This window comes from Lagenorhynchus albirostris, chromosome 5 (assembly GCF_949774975.1).
Source record: "Lagenorhynchus albirostris chromosome 5, mLagAlb1.1, whole genome shotgun sequence".
NCBI classification, from domain to species: domain Eukaryota; kingdom Metazoa; phylum Chordata; class Mammalia; order Artiodactyla; family Delphinidae; genus Lagenorhynchus; species Lagenorhynchus albirostris.
Window position 1 is genome coordinate 21,720,367 of NC_083099.1, and position 27,279 is coordinate 21,747,645.

Consider the following 27,279-nt stretch of genomic DNA (forward strand, 5'->3'; position numbering starts at 1 on the left):
TATTTTATTTTGTTATTTTTTTCCCTTTCTTTATTTTCCCTCCCTTTTCTTCTGAGCCATGTGGTTGACAGGGTCATGGTGCTCAGGCCAGGTGTCAGTCCTGTGCCTCTGAGGTTGGAGAGCCAAGTTCAAGACATTGGTATACCAGAGACCTCCCGGCTCCACAAAATATTAAATGGCAAAAGCTCTACCAGAGATCTCCACCTCAACACTAAGACCCAGCTCCTCTCAATGACCAGAAAGCTACAGGGCTGGACACCCTATGCCAAACAACTAGCAAGACAGGAACACAACCCCACCCATTAGCACAGAGGCTGCCTAAAATCATAATAAAGTCACAGACACCCCCAAACACACCACTGGACGTGGTCCTGTCCACCAGAAAGACAAGATACAGCCTCATCCACCAGAACACAGGCACTAGTCCCCTCCACCAGGAAGCCTACACAACCCACTGAAGCAACCTTGGCCACTGGGGGCAGACACCAAAAACAAGGGGAACTATGAAGCTGTAGCCTATGAAAAGGAGGCCCCAAACACAGTAAGTTAAGCAAAATGAGAAGACACAGAAACACACAGCAGATGAAGGAAAAAGGTAAAAACCCATCAGACCAAACAAATGAAGAAGAAATAGGCAGTGTACATGAAAAAGAATTCAGCGTAATGATAGTAAAGATGATCCAAAATCTGGGATAGAATGGAGAAAATACAAGAAACGTTTAACAAGCACCCAGAAAAATTAAAGAGCAAATAAATAATTATGAACAACACAATCAGTGAAATTAAAAATTCTCTAGAAGGGATCAATAGCAGAATAACTGAGGCAGAAGAACAGATAAGTGGCCTGGAAGACAAAATAGTGGAAATAAGTACCACAGAGCAGGATAAAGAAGAAAGAATGAAAAGAATTGAGGACAGTCTCAGAGACCTCTGGGACAACATTAAACTCATGAACTTTCAAATTATAGGGGGCCCAGAAAAAGAAATGAAAACAGAAAGGAACTGAGTAAATATTTGAAGAGATAATAGTTGAAAACTTCCATAATATGAGAAAACAAACACTCAATCAACTCCAGGAAACACAGAGAGTCCCATGCAGGACAAAACCAAGGAGACACATGCCAAGACACATATTAATCAAACTATCAAAAATTAAATAAAAAGAAGAAATATTAAAAGCAGCAAGGGAAAAACAACAAATAACATACAAGGGAATCCCCTTAAGGTTAACAGCTGATCTATCAGGAGAAACTCTGCAAGCCAGAAGGGAGTGACAGAACATATTTAAAGTGATGAAAGGAAAAAAGCTACAACCAAGATTACTCTACCCAGCAAGGATCTCATTCAGATTTGACAGAGAAATTAAAAAATTTACAGGGCTTCCCTGGTGGCGCAGTGGTTGAGAGTCCGCCTGCTGATGCAGGGGACGCGGGTTCGTGCCCCAGTCTGGGAGTATCCCACATGCCGTGGAACAGCTGGGCCCGTAATCCATGGCTGCTGGGCCTGCGCATCTGCAGCCTGTGCTCCGCAATGGGAGAGGCCACAATGATGAGAGGCCTGCGTACTACAAAAATAAAAAAAAACTTTACAGAGAAGCAAAAGCTAAGATAATTCAGCACCACCAAACCAGCTTTACAACAAATGCTAAAGGAACTTCTCTAGGCAAGAAACACAAGAGAAGGAAAAGACCTACAGTAACAAACCCAAATCAATTAAGAAAATGGTGACAGGAACATACATATTGATAACTACCTTAAATGTAAATAGATTAAATGCTCCAACCAAAAGACATAGACTGGCTTATTGGATACAAAAACAAGACCTGTATATAAGCTGTTTACAAGAGACCCACTTCAGACCTAGGGACACATACAGACTGAAAGTGAGGGGATGGGAAAAGATATTCCCTGAAAATGGAAATCAAAAGAAAGCTGGGGTAGCAATGCTCATATCAGACAAAATAGAGTATAAAATAAAGACTATTACAAGAGGCAAAGAGGGACACTATATAATGATCTAGGGATCAATACAAGAAGAAGATATAATAATTGTAAATATTTATGCACTCAATATAGGAGTACCTCAATACAGAAGGCAAATGCTAACAGCCATAAAAGGAGAAATCAACAGTAACACAATCATAGTAGGGGACTTAAACACCCCACTTTCACCAATGGACAGATCATCCAAAATGAAAATAAATAAGGAAACACAAGCTTTAAATGACACATTAAACAAGATGGACCTATGATATTTATAGAACATTCCATCAAAAAAAACAAAATACATTTTCTTCTCAAGTGCTCATGGAACATTCTTCAGGATAGATCATATCTTGGGTCACAAATCAAGCCTTAGTAAATTTAAGAAAATTGAAATCATATCAAGTATCATTTCCAACCACAACGCTACGAAACTAGATACCAAATAAAGGAAACAATCTGTAAAAAAATACAAGCACGTGGAGGCTAAACAATACAATGCTAAATAACCAAGAGATTGCTAAGAAAATAAAGAAGAAATCAAAAAATATCTAGAAACAAATGACAATGAAAACACGATGACCAAAAACCTATGGGGTGCAGCAAAAGCAGTTCAAACAGGGACGTTTACAGCAATACAATCCTACCTCCAGAAACAACTCAAATAACCTAATCTTACACCTAAAGCAATTAGAGAAAAAAGAACAAAAAAACCCCCAAAGTTAGTAGAAGGAAAGAAATCATAAAGATCAGATCAGAAATCAATGAAAAAGAAATGAAGGAAAGAGTAGGAAAGATCAATAAAACTAAAAGTGGTTTCTTGGAAAAGATAAACAAAATTCATAAATCATTAGCCAAACTCATCAAAAAAAAAAAAAAGGGGAGAAGACTCAAATCAATAGAATTGGAAATGAAAAAGGAGAAGAAACAACTGAAACTGCAGAAATACAAAGGATCATGAGAGATTACTACAAGCAACTATATGCCAATAAAATGGACATCTGGAAGAAATGGACACATTCTTAGAAAACCACAACCTTCTGAGACTGAACCAGGAAAAAACAGAAAATATAAAGAGACCAATCACAAGCAATGAAATTGAGACTGTGATTAAAAATCTTCCAACAAAAAAAAGCCTAGGACCAGATGGCTTCACAGGAGAATTCTATCAAACATTTAGAGAAGAGCTAACACCTAGCCTTGTCAAACTCTTCCAAAATATAGCAGAGGGAGGAACACTCCCAAACTCATTCTATGAGGCCACCATCACCCTGATACCAAAACCAGACAAGGATGTCACAAGGAAGAAAACTACAGGCCAATATCACCAATGAACATTGATGCAAAAATCCTCAACAAAATACTAGCAAACAGAATCCAACAGCACATTAAAAGGATCATACACCATGATCAAGTGGGGTTTATCCCAGGAATGCAAGGATTCTTCAATATATTCACAACAATGAATATGATAAACCCTATTAAAAAATTGATGGAGAAAAACTATATGATCATCTCAATAGATTTAGAAAAAGCTTTTGACAAAATTCAACACCCATTTATGATAAAAACCATCCAGAAAGTAGGCAGAGAGAGAACTTACCTCAACATAATAAAGGCCATACATGATAAACCCACAGCCAACATCGTTCTCAATGGTGAAAAATTGAAACCATTTCCTCTAAGATCAGGAACAAGACAAGGTTGTCCACTCTCACCACTACTATTCAACATAGTTTTGGAAGTTTTAGCCACAGCAATCAGAGAAGGAAAAGAAATAAAAAGGAATCCAAATCAGAAAAGAAGAAGTAAAGCTGTCACTGTTTGCAGATGACATGATACTATACATAGAGAATCCTAAAGAAGCTAGCAGAAAACTACTAGAGCTAATCAATGAATGTGGTAAAGCAGCAAGATACAAAATCAATGCACAGAAATCTCTTGCATTCGTATACACTAATGATGAAAAATCTGAAAGTGAAATTTAAAAAATACTCCCATTTACCATTGCAAGAAAAAGAATAAAATACCTAGGAATAAACCTACCTAAGGATACAAAAGACCTGTATGCAGAAAACTATAAGACACTAATGAAATAAATTAAAGATGATTCAAATGGATGGACAGATATACCATGTTCTTGGATTGGAAGAATCAACAATGTGACAATGACTATACTACCCAAAGCAATCTACAGACTCACTGCAAGCCCTATCAAACTACCAATGGTATTTTTCACAGAACTAGAACAAAGTATTTCACAATTTGTTTAGAAACACAAAAGACCCCGAATACCAATGCAATCTTGAGAAAGAAAAACGGAACTGGATGAATCTGGCTCCCTGACTTCAGATTATACTAAAAAGCTACAGTAATCAAGACAGTATGCTATTGGCACAGAAACAGAAATATAGAACAATGGAACAGGATAGAAAGTCCAGAGATAAACCCACGCACATATGGTCACCTTATCTTTGATAAAGGAGGCAAGAATATACAATGGAGAAAAGATAGCCTCTTCAATAAGTGGTGCTGGGAAAACTGGACAGCTATTTGTAAAAGAATGAAATTAGAACACTTCCTAACACCGTCCAGAGAAATAAACTCATAATGGATTAAAGACCTAAATGTAAGGCCAGACACTTTAAAACTCTTAGAGGAAACACAGGAAGAACACTCTATGACGTAAATCACAGCAAGATCGTTTTTGACCCACCTTCTAGAGAAAAGGAAATAAAAACAAAAATAGACAAATGGGACCTAATGAAACTTAAAACCTTTTGCACAGCAAAGGAAACCATAAGCAAGACCAAAAGACAACCCTCAGAATGGGAGAAAATATTTGCAAACGTAGCAATTGACAAACAATTAAACTCCAAAATTTACAAGTAACACATGCAGCTCAATATCAAAAAAACAAACAACACAATCCAAAAACGGCAGAAGACCTAAATAGTCATTTCTCCAAAGAATATATACAGATTGCCAACAAACACATGAAAGGATGCTCAGCATCAATAATCATTGGAGAAATCAAAACTGCAATGAGGCATCACCTCACACCAGTCAGAATGGCTATCATCAAAAAGTCTACAAACAGTACATGCTCAAGGGGGTGTGGAGAAAAGGGAACCCTCTTGCACAGTTGGTGGGAATGTAAAGTGATACAGCCACTATGGAGAACAGTATGGAGGTTCCTTAAAAAACTAAAAATAGAACTACCATATGACCCAGCAATCCCACTACTGGACATATACCCCTAGAAAACCATAATTCAAAAAGATACATGTACCATAATGTTCATTGCACTACTATTTATATAGCCAGGACATGGAAGTAACCTAAATGTCCATCGACAGATGAATGGATAAAGAAGATGTGGCACATGCATACAATAGAATATTACTCAGCCACAAAAAGAAACAAAACTGAGTGATTTGTAGTGAGGTGGATGGACCTAGAGTCTGTCATACAGATTGATGTAAGTCAGGAAAAGAAAAACTAATACCGCATGCTAACACATATATATGGAATCTAAAAAAAATAAAAAAGGTTCTGAAGAACCTAGGGGCAGAACAGGAATAAAACTCAGACGTAGAGAATGGACTTGAGGACACAGGGAGGGGGATGGGTAAGCTGGGACGAAGTGAGAGAGTGGCATAGGCATATATACACTACCAAATGTAAAACAGATAACTAGTGGGAAGCAGCCACATAGCACTGGGAGATCAGCTCCGTGCTTTGTGACCATCTAGAGGGGTGGGATAGGGAGGGTGTGAGGAAGACACAAGAGAGAAGAGATATGGGCATATATGTATATGTATAGCTGATTCAGTTTGTTATAAAGCAGAAACTAACACACCATTGTAAAGCAATTATACTCCAATAAAGATGTTAAAAAATAAAATAAAATTTTTAATGTTATCTAATTTACTTTATCTAGGTTTTGGATGAAAAGCTTGATATGTTGCCTCACACATAAAAAATGTGCTGAATGAACCAAGACAAAAAATTGCAATAATGTCCATAGAATGCTTCACTTAATACAGCAGACTTATGTCTAAAATACAATTCATGTACTGATTTATTCAATTACATTTTTCAGTGTTTTGTTTTGTAGGTAATATATGCCTTATCTTTATGTATGTGTTTTTCTTTAAATTTTTGGATTTCTTTCTTTTTTTTTTTTTTTTTTTTTTGCAGTACGCAGGCTTCTCACCGTGTGGCCTCTCCTGTTGCGGAGCACAGGCTCCGGACGCGCAGGCTCAGCGGCCATGGCTCACGGGCCTAGCCACTCCGCGGCATGTGGGATCTTCCCGGACCGGGGCACGAACCCGTGTCCCCTGCACCGGCAGGCTGACTCTCAACCACTGCGCCACCAGAGAAGCCCTGGATTTCATTTTAACTAGTATCTCTCAATCAAATTGTGCTTTTTATACACACTAAAACAACTTGTGTTTTAAAGGCAAGCTACAGATAATACATTTTAAAGTAACAAATATGTACTTAATAATTAAAATTATCATGATATCATTTATTATACATGTTTTTTTATTTATAGCTTTTTTTAAATCAAGGTATTAATATCTAGAAAGTAAGACTGTCCTATATCACTCAGTCACTAGGAATTAAACTTAAAAATCAAGATTAGCCTAAATCATATATATATATATATATATATAGTTTTGGAATTAAATTGTACTTTTACTACTTTTTTATTTTATTTGCTATTTTTTATATGAATAAAAACCTTCCCAATTAAAGCAGAGGAAACACTTTAAGTGCTCAAGAGAGACGGTGTTTAGCATATTGCTGGGAGATCACATTTACATCTTCCATAATAACAGCAGTAATTACGTGCTTCCTGGTGCAGCACATTAGAAACACTGACAGTTATGTCTCAGCACGCCACAGAATTAACTCATACAATCTTGCTCATCTATTTCAAGCAGCTCATCTGCCAAGCTGACCTATACTGTAATCAAACTAAATTGTACATTTTTGCTACATTTGCATTTTATTTCCAATTTTCATACACACACTTCTCATTCATTCTCTGAAATAGCCTTGCTGTAAGTAAGACTTGGTAAATGAATTTTCTCCTCTCAATTTCCAGTTCGATAAAAAAAAAGCATAAAATTTCTGAAAGTTATAAGTCCCAGTATAGTAATGTATTTCATTTTCTCTAGATTTCAGTGAATATCATATCTTTATAATTTATACTTCCTGGAAAAAAGAGTTATCTGGACTATTCCCTTAACACTTACATTGTTTGAAAGAACTAGTACAATTTTACCAATTGAGGTCAAGTCCTCAAATTCTTTTTAATAATACATTTAAATGTTAGAAAGTAGTCATTTTAGAATGTGAGGTACTAAATGTCCTTTCAACCATGGGTACGGCTGTCGTCTTGGAGGCATAGCATTTCCATTTTATTTCATGAAAGTATTCAAACCCTCTTTACTTTATTGCCCTTATGTGTAAAAATGAACATAATATTTACCTGTCAGGGTTGTTAAACATGATAATTTTATAAATGTATGTGAAGTACTTAGCATCGTGTCTAGCAACATGTAGGTGGTCCAAAAACGGCCATTACTACAATTCTTTTTTTTGTTGCTGTTATGAAACACAATATGTATTTTATCTTTCCAACTCTTATCAGCCAGTGGATTTAAAATAAAACCCTGTCTTTTGAACGTTTTTGTGTGTGTGTGTGTGAAAATTATACGTATATGTGGGATTTTATAATAAAAATTTACTGCTTATTCATAACCATATATTTTTTATACCTGACATGGTGTTGAGTTCCTTTAAGCGTATCCTTTAAAATTTGCAGGAGTTTTTAGCAAAGTTCTGGCTTTCATGCTTGAAATAAGACTCCTTACTGTGGTGAACTATAATCACCCTAAAGAGTATCCTAGGCTCTCTTACTAGGGAGTCTAATATAGTAGCAGAAATATTTCTTTAGAATAATCCCAAGTATCAGGTCCTCTGAGGTGAAATGCCTTAAATAAATAATATGACTATACTGTGGATGGTGGGTTGGTTTTTCCCCTAAACATGTTATTGCACAGGTTGTTTGTTTTCTACTTTAGTATCTGTTCTCGTTTCTCGTATTAGAATATCTGCAAATCCCAACTTGTTTGCAGTTAGTGCAGCCTGGTACCAAGTTTTGGCCAGTAACACTGACATGTAAATGAATGTGCTATACATCAGCTTCCAGGAAATCTCACATACGGTCTTTTCCCACTTCTCCCTTTTCCTCGCACCTGTTGCCTGGAATGAACAGCTTTATCTACCATCTTGGATTTTGAACCATCATATTTTGGAGATCAGAAAAGAGAGAAAAGAAGCAAAAGAACAAAGAAGACTGCTAAATTTATGGGTCTTGTAGAACCACCATTTAGTCATGATCTACTTGTATTTTGACTTCTTTTTTTCACTCATAAATAAGACTTATATTTGCTTAAATACCCTTACATTTCCTAGAGCATGGAGGCAAAACTGACAACACCTTCTTTTATGAGATATATTTATTTTTCTATAACTTGTTTTCCCTAGAGAACTTCAGTAACCTTTTAATTTCAATTGCATAGTATCCATTTTACTATTGGATGGGCAAGTTCTAAAACTTGTTTCTATTATAAATTTTTCATAAGAGGATATAACTTATTTTTTTATAATTTGTAAAATAAACAATGTTTTAACTCTGTGTTGAAAAACTTAAGGCATCCCTTTCTTATCATAATCTGACTACTGATACATTACTACTGATAACTGGCGGTAGAAAATTAAATTACACACTTACCTTATTCTGTACAAAAACAATGAATTGCTTATCTTTTTGAAGTATATGTATTGATAGTTTTCAAAAATACTTTAAACATTACTTGGTTGCCTTTGTTGGATGGCAGAAATGTGGAAGCTTAGATTACTTGACATGGTTTCAAACCATAGAAAAAGACAAAAGAATAATATTTATACTTTATGTTTTTTCATAGTTATTTTTATTCAATTATTTCATAGTGTAGCTATGGATGGGATTAATGGCAGGTTAAAAACTGTGAAAGAAGAAACCGAAACCATAGCAATCTAAATAATTCAAAATCAAACACAAAGGCAAAATGACTGAAACGAATTAAACATTAGTGTGCTGTGGGGAAAATTAAAGTAGAATTCCCCAAAGGAGAAAAGAGAAATCAGGAGAGTAATATTAAAGAAACAATGAACAAAATTTTTCCAAATTTGATGAAAACTTTAAAATTATATTTATGAAGCTCAAGAAATATGACAAAAAACTACATTAGGAAACATCATAATCAAACTTAGAATCACTGATAAAGAAAACATCTTAAAAGAAGCCAGAGGGAAAAAGCATATTACATGCGGAAGAAAAAAAATTATAGTCCTCATGGGAAACAGTGCAATCAAAAATAAGTTGGAGTGACAGCAGGAAAGTGCTGGAAAAATAATAAAAGAAACAAATTCAGTTAACATAGTACTCTATAGCAAAGTGTGAGAGTGTGAAAACCCTATATCTCTCAAAGAATTGAACTTGTAATTAAAAATCCTTAAGAAGAAAACCTTCCAAAATCAAATGACCTTAACAGTAGGATTTTGACATGCTGTTTCTAAAATTCATTTGTAAAGAAAATTCAGCTAGAATACAGAGGCAACTCAGAAACAGAAAGACAAATCTGGAGGACAACCACTTGATTGCAAGATTTAACTATCAAGACAAGATAGACAAACATATTAATGAAACAGAATAGAAAGCCGAGAAATAGACCTATACATATATGAATGGCTAATTTTTCACAAAGATGCAAAGAAAATTCAGTACAGAGAGAATAGAGTTTTCAACAAATGGCGATAGAACATTTGGATATCCATACACAAAACCATGAAGAATATTCAAAATTTAGCACGTATTAGATCATAGTCCTAACTTCAATAAATAAGTCTCTAAAACTTGTACAATTAAATATAGGGGAAAATCTTTGTGACCTTGTGCAATGCCAAGATGTATTACATGACATAAAAACATGGCCCATAAAAGGAAAAGAATGGTAAACTGGAGTACATCAAAGTTAAAATTTTCTGCTCATTAAACAACACTATTAAGTGAATAAAAAGACAAGTTTTAGAATGTGGAAAATATCTGTAGATCATATATTTGATAAAGAACTTATATGCAGAATATGTAGAGGTAGAGCTCTTAAAATATAATACTAACACATTAAAGTGTAGGTAAATGATTTGAGCAGCACTTTACCACAAAAGCTGAATAGATGACAAATGAGCATCTGAGAAGATGCTCAATATCACTAGTTAGATTAATGGGAGTTAAAACCACAGTGAAATACCACTGCACAACTATTAATATGGCTAAAATTCAAAAGACTGACCATACCAAGTGTTAGTGAGGATTTGGAGTAACAAACTCATACACTGTTGGTGGAAATGAAAAATGGTATATCCACTTTGTACAATAGTTTGCCAGTTTCCTCATAAGGTATCATACAGATATCATGATTCAGCTTTTCCAGTTTTTAGTATTTATCCCAAAGAAATGAAAGCATAAGTTCACTAAAATTATTATACAGTAATATAGCAACTGTATTTGTAATATAAATTTTATAAATTTGTAGTAACTTCAAACTGAAAACCCAAATGTCCATCATCTTATGAACAGATAAACAAATTGTGGTATATCTATGAAATGGAATACTACTTAGCAATGTGAAAAAATGGACTATTGATATGAACAACAAGATTGGTGAATCTCAAAATAGCCATGCTAAATGAAAGAAGAAAAAGATAATACATACAGAATGATTTAATTTATATGAAATTCTAGAAAATGAAAACAATGTGTAGTGACAGAAAACAAATCAGTCATTTTTCTGGGACAGACAGAGGGGAGTGGAAGAGTGGAATTATAAAGGGGCATGAGTCAACTTTTCAGGTTGATGAATATGTTCATTATCTTGATTTAGTGATTTTAGTGATGATATCCTGAGTATATACATATCTAGTTGTACACTTTAAATATGTATTGTATGTTGGTCAGAACTCAATTATACACCAAAAAGTAACTATTCATTAATATAACCCTTTCATTCCAGTAACACTAATGACCATATAATGATTTTCATTACATAAAAATAAATATATTATTTCTGAAATATATCTAAGGTTTTACCTCCTTATAAACTTTTCCTTTTCTGCATTTTTCGAGGCTTTGAGAGAGTGCTGATTATCCTTCTAACTTAGGACTGTTACCCTCTCATGACAACCAAGAATTAATTATCTGATATCTTTTCTAATCCTTTTATATTTTATAGGTAGAAGAAAAGGCAATGATATAAACTCTGTGATTCTGTCAGTTTTTCAGATGTTTAATGCTTTGATCAGTGTTTTCACTAGTATTAAAAAAGGAAATATCTGAGAATCCAACAGTACACAAAACATGTGTGAAACCCAAGCTCTAATGTTCATGAAAAGTTATCATGTGGAGAGCTCTTGGTCATTTTTAGACCTGTATTGTGAAAGTATGCACATGTGCCCTTTCCGAAAAAAATTCTGTATTCTGGGGCTTCCCTGGTGGCGCAGTGGTTGAGAACCCGCCTGCCAGTGCAGGGGACACGGGTTCGAACCCTGGTCTGGGAAGATCCCACATGCCGCGGAGCACCTGGGCCCGTGCTCCACAACTGCTGAGCCTGTGTGCCACAACTACTGAAGTCCACGTGCCTGGAGCCCATGCTCCACAACAAGAGAGGCCACTGCAATGAGAAGCCTACGCATCGCGACGAGGAGCAGCCCCTGCTCACCGCAACTAGAGAAAGCCCGCACGCAGCAATGAAGACCCCACACAGCCAAAAATAAATGATTAAAAAAAAAAATCTGTATCCTGCATAAGAGTTACAGGCTAAGAGGAAGGCAGCTGCTAGCAAGGTAGTTTATATTGATTAATGTAATCCTATGACAGTACTATTCCTTTCCAGAAATAGGAATTATTTTTCCTAATTTATAAATTAGAAAATTAACTTGCCAGCTTTGAAACCACTCTCCTGCATCATACAGCTTTTAAGGAAAAACAAAAAATATCTCTGTGGAAGAAACAAAGCCAGGAAGCTGGGAAGGGAGCTCTTAGTAAAATCATGCCTCCTGCAGTCACTCAGAACATAGGCGAAAATTATAGAAAATGACCAAACTATAGACTCACTGTGTAACCTGTGGAAGATAACTCTACCTCTTCACAACTCTGCTTCCTCATTGAAAAGTGAAAGGATAGGTCAAATAATCCTAAAATTTTTTAGTTCCAGAATTAGATGATTCTGTGAGTGATGGGCAAAGTAAACATCAGATACAATGAAACACAGAAGAGGTCTATCTAGGGAAGATGTGCTATCTCAGTCAAAGCAAAAACTTAAGCCTCCTGAATAAATGAATAGATAAATGTTTGATCTCTGCTCAACAATCAGGACTCCTGAGAGGCATTAATATCTTCTGGAGCTTATCTTCTGTGAGTCAATGATGGTGCTGTAGGAATTTTTTCTCAATCATACTATATGTTATTAAGTTATTCATTAAGGGGTATAATTATTCACACAAAAATGGGTTCACTTCACAGTAGCTTTTAAATGTACTTTATGATACATGATGCATTTTTAATTAGAGGTCATCTGTTAAAACTCAGTTCATTAATGCGTTAGCCTTTTATGCATGAAAATTGGTTCCAAATTTGTAATCTACAAGCCTGGAATCCTCTTTACCATAACATAATCTGCTGTAAATATATTTAATAAAAATTGAACATAGTTATTGGGTAAAAAAACATTTATATTCCTACTTAGCAACTTCACAGACCATTATTGGTGAACAATTCATATTATTTTATAAAACAAAAAGACAAATTAATTTGTTTCTATAATCTAAATTTATAGTCAGAATTAAACTGCTAGTAAATTTTTTGCTAACAATTTTGTTATAAATCAGTTAATTAAAATAGTTGATATTGAATTGGTTATGTACATTTACTGCATTTAAATGTTATAATAAGGGAGTCCCCTAGAAAATAATATTAAAAACTCATCGTGAAATTTGAAGGTTTTTAAAAATTGCCAAAGAAATCCTTTAATGCTTTCCAAGGCAGCATGGTTCAGTGACTCACAGAGTGATTGAAATTTGAAATTCTAATCTCAGCTTTTAATTCACCTACTGGGTGATGCTGGGCAAGGCACGTAACCTCACTGATCTTTCATTTGTAAAACTGGATTGGTGGAAACATTGCTGTAAAGAGCTGTAAATAAATATAAGTAGCTATTAGAGAATGAATTCCAACATTTACACCATAAAAATCAAAAGAATCTAATTGCTATTGTTTAGCATGAAACATCGACCCTAAAGCAAGGAGTTAATAGAAGTATTATGAGTCATGGACTCTGTGAGCCTTTGAAACTCATTAATCTGACACAAAGCTGATAAATTAAATTTAAAAAGGCATTGATTAAAAATAGATCATAAAGATCATGTTGAATTCAATATAATGATAGAACATAAGTTTCAAAACATCAAGAATATTGCAATCCATAATCCATATCTGTGCTTATGCTTGTTGCTATAAATATGATTTGATGCTTCTTGCACTTAGCTGGGTTGAGGCAGAATAATTAAGTGTATATAATATCTGATACCATTAGTAATATAGGTCAACATTAGGGAAAAATAAATTTTAATTTCTTTGCTTCCACAAAATAAGCTAATAAGGGAAATATAGATATTACCTCAAGACTACCCTTCCTGATGAGAGTTCCAATGAAGGCATGATGGGAGTCAGGGGGAAAAAGAGAGGTGCAAACCAAGGTACTTCTAAAGAAAAGGCGTGGCAGTGTCCCTGGCTCCTTCTTCCCACGTATCTTGGGTGTTTGTGTTCATTGTGAATCCTGAATCTGAATTAGATACTTTTTACTGAGTTTCAAAAACATGAAAAGATTCTTTCAGAAGAGAAAATGACTGTTTTCTTAGCGGTTTAATTTATGACTTCAAGTTTTAACTTCTTATTGCTTACTACTATTAGTATGTAGCATTTCAATGTACTCATATCACATAAGAAAACCACAGGACTTAGTCGTAATAAGGTGACTACCAGCAGAATAGGAGTAGGAGTCCATTAGTGCCTTCTTACACATTGTACGTTTTTCCAAATTTTTTTCAGTAAGATATTGACATACATCAGAAAAAACAAATCTCTTTTCCCATAACTAAACATGTCAGAATTCATATTGATAACAAATCCAGCATTTTCTCAGTCTGCAAATGGCAAAATGTCTAACTTTGCATATTTGCCTACCATTTCATACCACGTGTGCCTTGATCTGCTCACTTGGGGAGGGACGGATTTTAGCCACAACATTGCTGGGTATGAGTTAATTGAGAGAGAGATCATGCATGGATCAGTGAAATCCTATCATGACTTGACCCTCTGGCATGGATATCCAAACAGAATGATTATTGCCATCCTTGGAGATGGAAACTGAAGCTCAGGCCAGTGGCTTGAGCATTCACCTCTCACTTTAAAGACAGCCAGCAGTTTAAATCCTCTTTATTAGATTTGCCTTTAATTCTAGACACTTAAGGGAATATAACATTATTAACCAAATTAAGATAGCCATTTGAAGTTATTTCCCCAATGAGTAAAAAAAGAAACCACCACCGCTACATGATCATGAATGGGAACATTTGCAAACACTCAGTAAATACTTGCTAACTAGCATCAGTGGAATCGCTAGCAGCTAGTGGTCTCGTTGACAACAAGTGTTTAAGGATAATTGATTGGTACAATTGGTACCAATGGTACAAAGTCAGGCTGGATGGATGCCAGTCCTGGGGGATGCCAAAGAACTCTGATTTGACCCTGTCCATTTCAATGCAAACTAATTTCAACATATTTGTAGAGGACACAAATATAAGAGAGATAGTGGCTCAGTGACTGATAGAATCTAAATTTTTAAAAAATTGTATAAGATAAAAACATTAAAATGTGATTGTTAATATTTAACATGCATAAAGGTGTTGATGTGCTCTAGATATTAAATTTAATAACTAAGTTCATAAGGGATGACTTTTGTCTTTACAGCAACTCTTGCATGGATTTTGTTTAAGTGCAAATTCATAATGAGCCATAAATGATATGGCTGCTACAAAGCCCAATGCCATTTTTGGCTATACTAACAGAAGCCTCATGTAAAGTTCAGTGAGGGAATGAGAAAGTATCACTGGGCTCTGCACTGAAATTTTATTTTGTTCTGAGCAGCACATTCAAAGCAGACATGACAAGTTATTGATGTCTGAAAACGTATGCTAAAGCTGATGAAAGTTCTATGAACAATGTCACCTGCGTAGCACATGAAATAACAAGAGATTGAGGCCACAGTCAGAGCTGCTGGAGGAAATTCAATCTGGTAAGCCAGGGATGCTATTTGGGAATCGTGAAACACAGAGTAAAGAATCCAGGATTATTCAGGTAAGTCATCCTTATGGTAGAAAGTCATCATCATAGAGAAGGGCAACTGTCTTCAAGCTAAAGATAGTGGAATTGTCAAAGAGGTTGCACTCCTAAAGGGATTGGTTTTCTGAGGCAGATGCTCAGACAGACCCTAATACGGACTGTGAAAAAACTGGTTATGTATTTAAGATCAGGTAGAAGCCTACAATTTAGAATTGCGGGGCCTAGATAGCGCTAGACTAACAGTATCAAGGATAAATATATGAGCTATTTAAAGCATTTCTGTTTAAATTTAGATAAGAATTTACATCTGTTATAGTAAATATGTGACAGCTGAACCACAATTCCACCCTTCTGCATCCTTGGCAGAAATTGCTGTATATTCATGACATCCTTACTCACTAAAGAGACATGTAGCCTCAAAATTATTTTTATTTTTAAAACAAGACTTCAGATCAACACTACATTTAGAAGAATTAGCAGACAAGATGAAACATACAGATTGGGTATATTGGGCTCAGAGAAGGATGAAAAGATTAGAAATGAAGAGATAAGAGTGTGAACAGATAGAAAATTGATACAGCACATTCTAATGCTGGAAGGGAGATCTCACCCAATGTTCATGAAAATGTTTTCCTCTCTAAGATAATATGTTAGAAATGAGGGTCAGTGTAAATATGATGGATAAGAGCCTGGATTCTGCAACCAGTTTGAATCCTGGCTCCATCAATGAGTACCTGCATTAGGTTAGCAAATTCTACAGCCTCTCTATACCATTCATGTCTGTAAAATAAAACAGGGATGCTGTGAGAAGTAATGAGTTAATACATTTGAATCGGTGCTAGCAGCACCTGGCACAAAGTAAAAGCTCCAGAAATATTAGGTATTCATCATAAATGTTTAAATATAATTTTTAAAACAGTCTTATGCAAAGCAAGGTAGTAAAGTATCATAGCATAATTCTGCAGTGAGATTGCGCTAGATCTGAATTCTGGCTCTGCCATGTATTAGTGAGGTGATTTCAGCCAATTTAAGCAAGTATCCTCACTTGTAGAGGGGAAATAATCCTACCTGACTCTTAATTTGTTGTAAGGTTTAAGCACAACACACACAAACTTATATACATATATAAAGAATTTATAATACAGAATTTGAAATAGAGCAGAGTCTTGATAAATGAAAGGTATTAGGATCATTGCTGTTAATACAAGTTATGAACTTCAGTCAGCTCACTGTTTCATTGTTACAGAATGAATGAACTATTATCTCAGCAAAATAATATAAAAATCAAGTTTAATGTGAGATAAACTTTATTGGAAGCTGAAATCCTTGCCAGATTTGCAAGGATATAAAACTCTTGGCTCAAAAACAGTAGTTTTCCCATACTTTGCCTTCCTTTCAAGAAAGAAGAAAGGCAAATCTGAACAATGGCAGCTGAAAATGTTTGTATATATTTGGTGACAATCAGTGAAAATTACATTTCAAAATGTCCAAACTGCAGTATTAAAGAAATAATTATAGGAGGTTTATTATTATCATTTAGGAATGTGGCCTCAAACTTATCTAAAACCTTGTCTTTTAAAATTTTTCCATCATAATATATTCAAAGCTAAAAATAAGTGAATAATGCACGATCAAAGGAGTGTTTTTAATTGCATTGCTTTCACTGTAATAACCTAAAGTACAGAGTTTAGTAACCTCAAGCACTGGAGGAGTCTATCAAAATGTCAATGAAATGCCTATTAAAACAGAGATAAACAAAGCACAGATACCATACTATGTGTAGCCTGATCCTGATAAGTGGTAATAAAACTTAACAGGGTGCATTCATATTACACTTTATCTAAAAATCTCAGTAACTTTTAGAAAAGGTAATTTATCCCAGATCAATGAGGCTGTTTTGAAAGAATCAGGGTATCTTTTCTTCTAAAACAGAAACACAGTTAAAAAAAAATTTTTGCTTATACATCAGACATATTCACTGGAAAAAAAAAAATAAAGGCTAGACAAACAAATCCAAAATTTTTCAAAGGGAAAAACAGAATTTTGCCTGAAGTTTTGTAGAACGGATCCTGAAATGTACATCAATCTGCTTAGAAGTCTAATATGTGATTTTACTTTTAACAGCTATTGAAATGATCGAGAAATAGGCTGTGACTCACATGAGATGTGAACCTGAGGACTCTACAGCCACTTTGAGTCCCTTTGGAACCATAGCTGTGTGACTTGCATAGAAAAATAAAAATGCAGGCATTTGCTCCAAAAATGTTGTGATATAGAGTTTGTTCTACCATTTCCCTTTTCTATACCTCTCTTGTCTATCTCCAAATTCGTTCTTTAGGAATTCTTACCTCCCAGCACACTTCTTTCTGCACAATGTTCCCAGGCTGCACTCCGAATGCAAGGCCAGGTGGTGACGTGAAGAAAATATAGTGTAAGGAATGGAACTGTGAACTGGTTTCCTGAAAAAGTAGGTTTTTATCGTACACTTTTATTATTATGAGTAACCATGGACAAATCTCTTAACTTCGGTTATCTTTACAAAATAAAGAGCTTGGGTTAAATTTTTTTTCTGAATCTAGCCCAAATACTGGTATTTCAATAAGTTGATATTAATGCACATAAAAATGCAAATGCCTACCAAACAGACTTAAAGATAATTTAAGAAAAAGTTATGTGATTTTTCAGATGGTGTAAAATACTGTGTGACAAATTTTGACCAGTAAAGAGAGGGTTTCTTTATTTAGGAAAGAAGAAATATTTTCTCATATTCCTTACATAACTACCCCTTCTTATTTGTATTAGCCAAGATAGGCTAAGTTTTGCTATCAGATTTGGGCTTGGTAGTTTTAACAAAAAAGGTTTATTTCTTACTTATCCTCCATGCCTAGTGTGGGTTAAGAGTGGAAGCCTTGGCTCAAAGCTGTAAAACAGAACCAGGCTGTTTGGATGCTTCATTCTGACACATGTTTCACAATTACTGTGGTGTAAGAAGAGGGAGACAGAAAATTGACCATCAAAAATGAAATACCTAGTCCAAAAGTAGTACGCATTTCTTCTACTCACATATCACTGGCCAGAAATAATCACATGCCTATGTACAAGCTCAGTGGACAGGAACATGTATTCCTAACACTCAATATTGGCTAAAATTAGCAAGTTGATTATCTATGTAAAGTGCATCCAACTCTGCATCAATCTATTCATCTTTCTTTGTACAATGCATTGAATTGTGTACTTTTTCTTTGCGTATCTATGGAAAATTTGATAGTATTCTTTAAACCTGTACTCAACCAACACTTGAGAGATTGAAACATCAAAATGCATTACAAGGATCATTGAACAGAGGAGAATTTGAATATGAAGCTGGGGTTTCATTTTGGAAACCCCAGAATTTGTCAGTGGAGGAAGGACCCAGGAGTACTATAACTCACAATCCATGCTGTAGAATTTCATGCCTATTGAATCAGAAATCCACAATAAAAAGAGATCTAATTGCTCACACTAGAGATGTTTTCTAATTCTTTAAGATCAATGATTCATGAGATGAGATTTATTTAAAAACACCCTTGGCATGAAAGTGTCCATGATACTTCCTAAATATGAGATGGTATATCTCAAAAACTAAGATTGAAATGGGACACTCTTTCCTTCTGAAAAATTAATTTACACATAAAATAAAAAGAAAGTTCAACACTGTAATTGTATTTCAGTTATCAGATTAAATCTGCAGAGGCTATTTAAAATTGTGCTTCCTTTCTCATTTAAAATTTTTTGAATTTTATTTATTTTTTTTATTCAGAAGGTTCTTATTACTTATATAGTTTATACATTTTAGTGTATATATATCAATCTTAATCTCCCAATTCATACCAAAACTACCACCCCCACCAACCCCACTTTCCCCCCTTGTGTGTTTTCTACATCTCTGTCTCTATTTCTGCCTTGCAAACCATTTCATCAGTACCATTTTTCTATATTCCACATATATGCGTTAATATACAATATTTGTTTTCATCATTCTGACTTACTTCACTCTGTATGATAGTCTCTAGGTCCTTCCACATCTCTACAAATGACCCAACTTGGTTCCTTTTTATGGTTGAGTAATATTACATCGTATATATGTGCCACATCTTTATCCATTCGTCTGTCGATGGGCATTTAGGTTGCTTCCATGACCTGGCTATTGTAAATAGTGCTGCAATGAACATGGGGGTGCATGTGCCTTTTTGAATTATGGTTTTCTCAGGGTATATGCCCAGTAGTGGGATGGCTGTCATATGGTAATTCTACTTTTAGTTTTTGAAGTAACATTCATACTGTTCTCCATAGAGGCTGTATCAACTTACATTCCCACCAACAGTGCAAGAGGGTTCCCTTTTCTCCACACCCTGTCCAACATTTGTTGTTTATAGATTTTCTAATGATGCCCATTCTAACTGGTGTGAGGTGATACCTCATTGTAGTTTTGATTTGCATTTCTCTAATAATTAGTGATGTTGAGCAGCTTATCATGTGCCTCTTGGACATCTGTATGTCATCTTTGGAGAAATGTCTATCGAGGTCTTCGGCCCATTTTTAGATTGGGTTGTTTGTGTTTTTAATATTGAACTGCATGAGCTGTTTATACATTTTGGAGATTAATCCTTTGTCCATTGATTCATTTGCAAACATTTTCTCCCATTCTGAGGGTTGTCTTTTCATCTTGTTTATAGTTTCCATTGCTGGGCAAAAGCTTTGAAGTTTCAATAGTTCCCATTTGTTTATTTTTCTTTTTATTTCCATTACTCTAGGAGGTGGGTTGAAACAGATCTTACTGAGATTTATGCCAAAGAGTGTTCTTCCCATGTTTTCCTCTAAGAGTTTCATGGTGTCTGGTCTTACATTTAGGTCTTTAATCCATTTTGAGTTTATTTTTGTGTATGGTGTTAGGCAATCTAATTTCACGCTTTTACATGTAGCTGTCCAGTTTTCCCAGCACCCCTTATTGAAGAGACTGTCTTTTCTCCATTGTATAGCCTTGCCTCCTTTGTCATAGATTAGTTGACCACAGGTGTGTGGGTTTATCTCTGGGCTTTCTATCCTGTTCCATTGATCTATATTTGTGTTTTTGTGCCAGTACCATATTGTCTTGATTACTGTAGCTTTGTAGTATAGTCTGAAGTCAGGGAGTCTGATTCCTCCTGCTCTGTTTTTTTCCCTCAAGATTGCTTTCGCTATTCGGGGTCTTTTGTGCCCCCATACAAATTTTAAGATTTTTTTGTTCTAGTTCTGTAAAAATGCCATTGCTTATTTGGTAGAGATTTCACTGAATCTGTAGATTGCTTTGGGTAGTATAGTCATTTTCACAATATTGATTCTTCCAATCCAAGAACATGGTATATCTCTCCATCTGTTTGTGTCATCTTTGATTTCTTTCATCAGAGTCTTATAGTTTTCTGAGTACAAGTTTTTACCTCTTTAGGTAGCTTTATTCCTAGGTATTTTATTCTTTTTGTTCTATTGGCGAATGGGATTGTTTCCTTAATCTCTTTCTGCTCTTTCGTTGTTAGTGTATAGGAATGCCAGAGATTTCTGTGCATGAATTTTGTATCCTGCAACTTTACCAAATTCATTGATTAGCTCTAGTAGTTTTCTGGTGGCATCTTTAGGATTTTCTATGTATAGTATCATGTCATCTGCAAACAGTGACTGTTTTACTTCTTCTTTTCCAATTTGTATTCCTTTTATTTCTTTTTCTTCTCTGATTGCCATCTTTAGGAATTCCAAAATTATGTTGAATAATAACGGCGAGAGTGGACATCCTTGTCTTGTTCCTGATCTTAGAGGAAATGCTTTCAGTTTTTCCCCATTGAGAATGATGTTTGCTGTGGGTTTGTCAAATAGGGCCTTTATTATGTCAAGGTAGGCTCCCTCTATGCCCACTTTCTGGAGAGTTTTTATCATAAATGGGTGTTGAATTTTGTCAAAAGCTTTTTCTGCATCTCTTGAGATGATCATATGGTTTTTATTCTTCAATTTGTTAATACGGTGTATCACATTGAGTGAGTTGCAAATATTATAGAATCCTTGCATTCCTTAGATAAATCTCACTTGATCATGGTGTATGATCCTTTTGATGTGTTGTTGGATTCTGTTTGCTATTATTTTGTTGAGGCTTTTTGCATCTATATTCATCAGTGATATTGGTCTGTAATTTTCTTTTTTGTAGTATCTTTGTCTGGTTTTGTATGAGGGTGATAGTGGCCTCACAGAATGATTTTGGGAGAGTTCCTTCCTCTGCAATATTTTGGAAGAGTTTGAGAAGGATGGGTGTTAACTCCTCTCTAAATGTTTGATAGAATTCACCTGTGAAGCCATCTGGTCCTGGACTTTTGTTTGTTGGAAGATTTTTAATCACACTTTCAATTTCATTACTTGTGATTGTTCTGTTCATATTTTCTGTTTCTTCTTGGTTCAGTCTTGGCAGGTTATACCTTACTAAGAATTTTTCCATTTCTTCCAGGTTGTCCATTTTATTGGCATAGAGTTGCTTGTAGTAGTCTTTTGTGATGCTTTGTATTTCTATGGTGTGTGTTATAACTTCTTTATTTCTAATTTTATTGATTTGAGTGCTCTCCTCTTTTTTCTTGATGAGTCTGGCTAAAGGTTTATCAATTTTGTTTTTCTTCTCAAAGAAACAGCTTTTAGTTTTATTGATCTTTGTTATTGTTTATTTTGTTTCTATTTCATTTGTTTCTGCTCTGATCTTTACAATTTCTTTCCTTCTACTAAACTCGGGTTTGTTTGTTCTTCTTTCTCTAGTACTTATAGGTGTAAGGTTAGGTTTTTTATTTGAGTTTTTCTTGTTTCTTGAGGTAGGATTGTATTGCTATAAACTTCCCTCTTAGAACTGCTTTTACTACATCCCATAGGTTTTGGGTCATCGTGTTTTTGTGGTCATTTGTTTCTAGTTATTTTTTTATTTCTTCTTTGTTTTCTTCAGTGATCTCTTGGTTATCTAGTAACATATTGCTCATCCTCCATATGTTTGTGTTTTTTACATTGTTTTCCCTGTAATTTATTTCTAATCTCATAGTGTTGTTGTAGGAAAAGATGCTTGATATGATTTCAATTTTCTTAAATTTACCAAGCCTTGATTTGTGACCCAAGATGTGATCTATCCTGGAGAATGTTCCATGTGCACTTGAGAAGAAAATGTAATCTGCTGTTTTCAGATGGAATATCTTATAAATATCAATTACATCTATCTATAGTCTATTGTGTCATTTAAAGCTTGTGTTTCCTTATTAATTTTCTGTCTGAATGATCTGTCCATTGGTGTAAGTGTGGTGTTACGGTCCCCCACTATTATTGTGTTACTGTTGATTTCCCCTTTTATGGCTGTTAGCATTTGCCTTATGTATTTAGGTGCCCCTATATTGGGTGCATATATATTTATAATTGTTATATCTTCTTCTTGAATTGATCCCTTGATCATTATGTAGTGTTCTTCCTAGTCTCTTGTAACATTCTTTATTTTAAAGTCTATTTTATCTGATATGAGTATTGCTACTCCAGCTTTCTTTTGATTTCCATTTGTATGGAATATCTTTTTCCATCCCCTCACTTTCAGTCTGTATGTCTCTCTAGGTCTGAAGTGGGTCTCTTGTAGACAGTATATATATGGGTCTTGTTTTTGTATCCATTCAGCAAGCCTGTGTCTTTTGGTTGGAGCATTTAATCCATTCACATTTAAGGTAATTATAGATATGTATGTTCCTATTGCCATTTTCTTAATTGTTTTGGGTTTGTTTTTGTAGGTGCTTTTCTTCCCTTGTGTTTCCCACTTAGAGAAGTTCCTTTAGCATTTGTTGTAGAGCTGGTTTGGTGGAACTGAATTTTCTTAGCTTTTGCTTGTCTGTAAAGCTTTTGATTTCTCCATCGAATTTGAATGAGATCCTTGCCAGGCAGAGTAATCTTGGTTGTAGCTTCCTCCCTTGCATCACTTTAAGTATATCATGCCACTCCCTCTGGCTTGTAGAGTTTCTGCTGAGAAATCAGCTGTTAACTTTATGGGAGTTCCCTTGTATGTTGCCATTTTTCCCTTGTTGCTTTTAATAATTTTTCTTTGTCTTTAATTTTTGCCAATTTGATTACTATGTGTCTCAGCTACTTTCTCCTTGGGTTTATACTGCCTGGGACTTTCTGTGCTTCCTGGACTTGGGTGGCTATTTCCTTTCCCATGTTAGGGAAGTTTTCCACTACAATCCCTTCAAATAATTTCTTGGGTCCTTCCTCTCTCTCTTCTCCTTCAGGAACCCTGTATTGTGAATGTTGGTGCATTTAATGTTGTCCCAGCGGTCTCTTAGGCTGTCTTTATTTCGTTTCATTGTTTTTTCTTTATCCTGTTCTGTGGCAGTGAATTCTACCATTCTGGCTTCCAGGTCACTTATCCGTTCTCCTGCCTCAGTTATCTGCTATTGATTCCTTCTAGTGCATTTTTCATTTCAGTTATTGTACTGTTCATCTCTGTTTGCTCTTTAATTCTTGTAGGTCTTTGTTAAATATTTCTTTCATCTTCTCAATCTTTGCCTCCATTCTTTTTTTGAGGTCCTGGATCATCTTCACTATCATTATTCTAAATTCTTTTCCTGGAAAATTGCCTATCTCCACTTCATTTAGTTGCTTTTCTGGTGTCTTATCTATTCCTTCATCTGTTCCATAGTCCTCTGCCTTTCCATTTTTGCTGTCTTTCTGTGAATGTGGTTTTCATCCACAGGCTGCAGGATTATAGTTCTTCTTGCTTCTGCTGTCTGCTCTCTGGTGGGTAAGTCTATCTAAGAGGCTTGTGGAAGCTTCCTGATGGGACAGACTGGTGGTGGGTAGAGCTGGGTGTTGCTCTGGTGGGCAGAGTTCAGTAAAACTTTAATTTGCTTGTCTGCTGATGGGTGGAGCTCGGTTCCCTCCCTGATGGTTGTTTGGCTGGCCTGAGGCAACCCAGCACTGGAGCCTACAGGCTCTTTGCTGGGGCTAATGTTGGATTCCAGGAGGCTCACACCAAGGAGTACTTCCCAGAACTTCTGATGCCAGTGTCCCTGTCCCTGTGGTGAGCCACAGCCACCCCCCACCTCTGCAGGAGACCCTCCAACACTAGCAAGTAGGTCTGGTTCAGGCTCCTATGGGGTCACTACTCCTTCCCTCTGGGTCCTGATGCACACACTACTTTGTGTGTGCCCTTCAAGAGTAGAGTTTCTGTTTTCCCCAGTCCTGTCAAAATCCTGCAATCAAATACCGCTAGACTTCAAAGTCTGATTCTCTGGGAATTCCTCCTCCCGTTGCTGACACCTAGGTTGGGAAACCTGATGTGGGGCTCAGAACCTTGAGTGAACCTTGGGTGAACTTCTGTGGTATAGTTGTTCTCCAGTTTGTGAGTCGCCCACCGTGTGGCTATGGGATTTGATTTTATTGATTGTGCCCCTCCTACCCTCTCATTGTGGTTCCTCCTTTGTCTTTGGATGTGAGGTATCTTTTTTGGTGAGTTCCAGTGTCTTCCTGTCGATGATTGTTCAGCAGTTAGTTGTGATTCTGGTGCTCTCACAAGAGGGAGTGAGTGCACATCTTTTCTCATTTAAATATTATTTTAAAGCATATTGTAATGAATAGACACTCATTTTATACAGTATGGCTGAGTCATAACTACAAAACAAACCTATGGCCTTGCTCTTACAGTTTTAAATGCCAGTACATTCAGACATCATTTATTTTGCCACAATAGCAACCCACTCTAAGCATATTATCCGGCAAGAAAAACTATCTCATAGTACTTCAGGGGATCTATAATTCTTCACAACAAAGTTTGAAACATTCCAGAAATATAAAGAAAATGTTTAAAAGAGTTATCTCTTGCTTTCAAGAAAAGCAGTATTTATTTTAGTTAGGTGAAAAACTCCTAGTTTATAGACAAGTTTTGTTATTAAAATTGTATTTATAGGTCTGTTAGTTGGGATTCTAAATATGTTTTCTCAAAGATGTATCACAATGTTATGCCTAGTAGTTGTTTCCCACAAAATTCCATTTAGCCCATATTGCTTCTGAGCTAAATTACTGATAGAGCCCAGCTGAACCCTGGATCTAATATAAAACTTACCAAAAGATGCATGAGGGAGAAAAGAGAAATTGAGTCTCTTAACTGTTGAAATAAAAAAAATGTTTTTCTTCAGTTTCTTCCTGTATAATTTCTTCTGCCCCTAATCTCCACCTACTCCTATCCTCTGCCCCAGGCACTTATGTCATACCTTTGTATCATTTTAGCCTTCTAGAATAGATCATGGTGTTTCAGAATTAGCACATTAAGCAGAAATATGAAAGTTAATCCAAATAACTTTCCACATTTCCTCTGATCTTAGATTTCATGGAGATAAAAATATATTAAAATAATTCACATTAACATATTTATGACCAATAAATGTAACATATGTCAACAAGAGGCTTTGTAGACAGTTCTAAAAAGAGAAATAGAGGCTCTGTTAGAGATAAATTTGTGTGAATAGCCTAACACTCATGGAACATTTTTGGGAGTCTGTACTTTCCCTTTCCCTCAGTTCTACTAATTCATTAGAGTTTTTTATAGCTTTATTGCTTTATCTACATATTAATCTACAGATTCTTTAAAAGCTATATTCATTTCACAATTATAAAGTTATTTTGGGAATTGCATTTGTAACCTATATCTATCATAAGTTAATAATCTACAATTAAAGCATTGTTTTGATGAACACAACAAAAATTGTAGTTAGAGGTTTATGAGTTCACATAAATTTCAACATTTAATTCATTTGTATGATTTATTTTGTATTCCTATTGACATAGATAATTTAAAAATGGTAAAGTGTTATTATTTTTTTAAGATTTCACCTTGTAAACACAAGAAATGCTCTAATTAAATAATTCATGAACTTGATAAAAAAATAGAAGATTTGAATTTAAAAGTTGAACCATGTAAAAGACCTAATTATGTCTACAAATTCATGTCATATTTAAAATTTTTTAAAAGTACCTCAAATTTATGATAAGTACTAAAATTCTATGTAGTATATATAGTGTGATATAATAGTGATGACATGCATTGAAACTTTCTGCTGTACAATAAGGCAGAACATGAGTATGTACCCAGTATAGGCTCCAGAAGAAAGAGAGAATAAAAGACAAAATCTGAGAAAATATATTAATACTTATATAAGTGACTAGAGGTTAGCATTCAGAATTAGTAAGGACTATAAATAAAGGACAATATGAAAAAATATAAAGATCTACGAATCAATATGGAAAAATCAAATACCATAAAGAACACTAGATAATTACTACCTAAGTTCACAAAATCTTGGGAACTTCCTTAGACTTTGAACCTTAAAAATAAAATCACTTTGTCTATTACTTTAGTCTATTTCCATTTGCCATTTTACCCAAACGTGATTTCCCAGGTAGCTTCCTAATCTACCAGGACTGGGTGTTGTTCTCTGACTAATGCACTCATATAAACAGAAAATGTCATGGATATAAGATCAAAGAAGCAGGAGTAGGCGGGGAGAGCTCTCAGACCCTGAGGCAGGACTGCCATTTGTAAAAGAAGAACAGGAGGGAAGAGGATTGAGTAGGAAGACTCTCAGACTGAAGCACAATACTAAGAAAGCTTTGCCTAGACCTATGGGAAATCTGCTAGTCAAAGCCCCCTGTTATAGGAACCCCACAGCCCACAGAGATGGACCTGCAGTCATCATCCAGGAGCAATCCAGGAAAGTG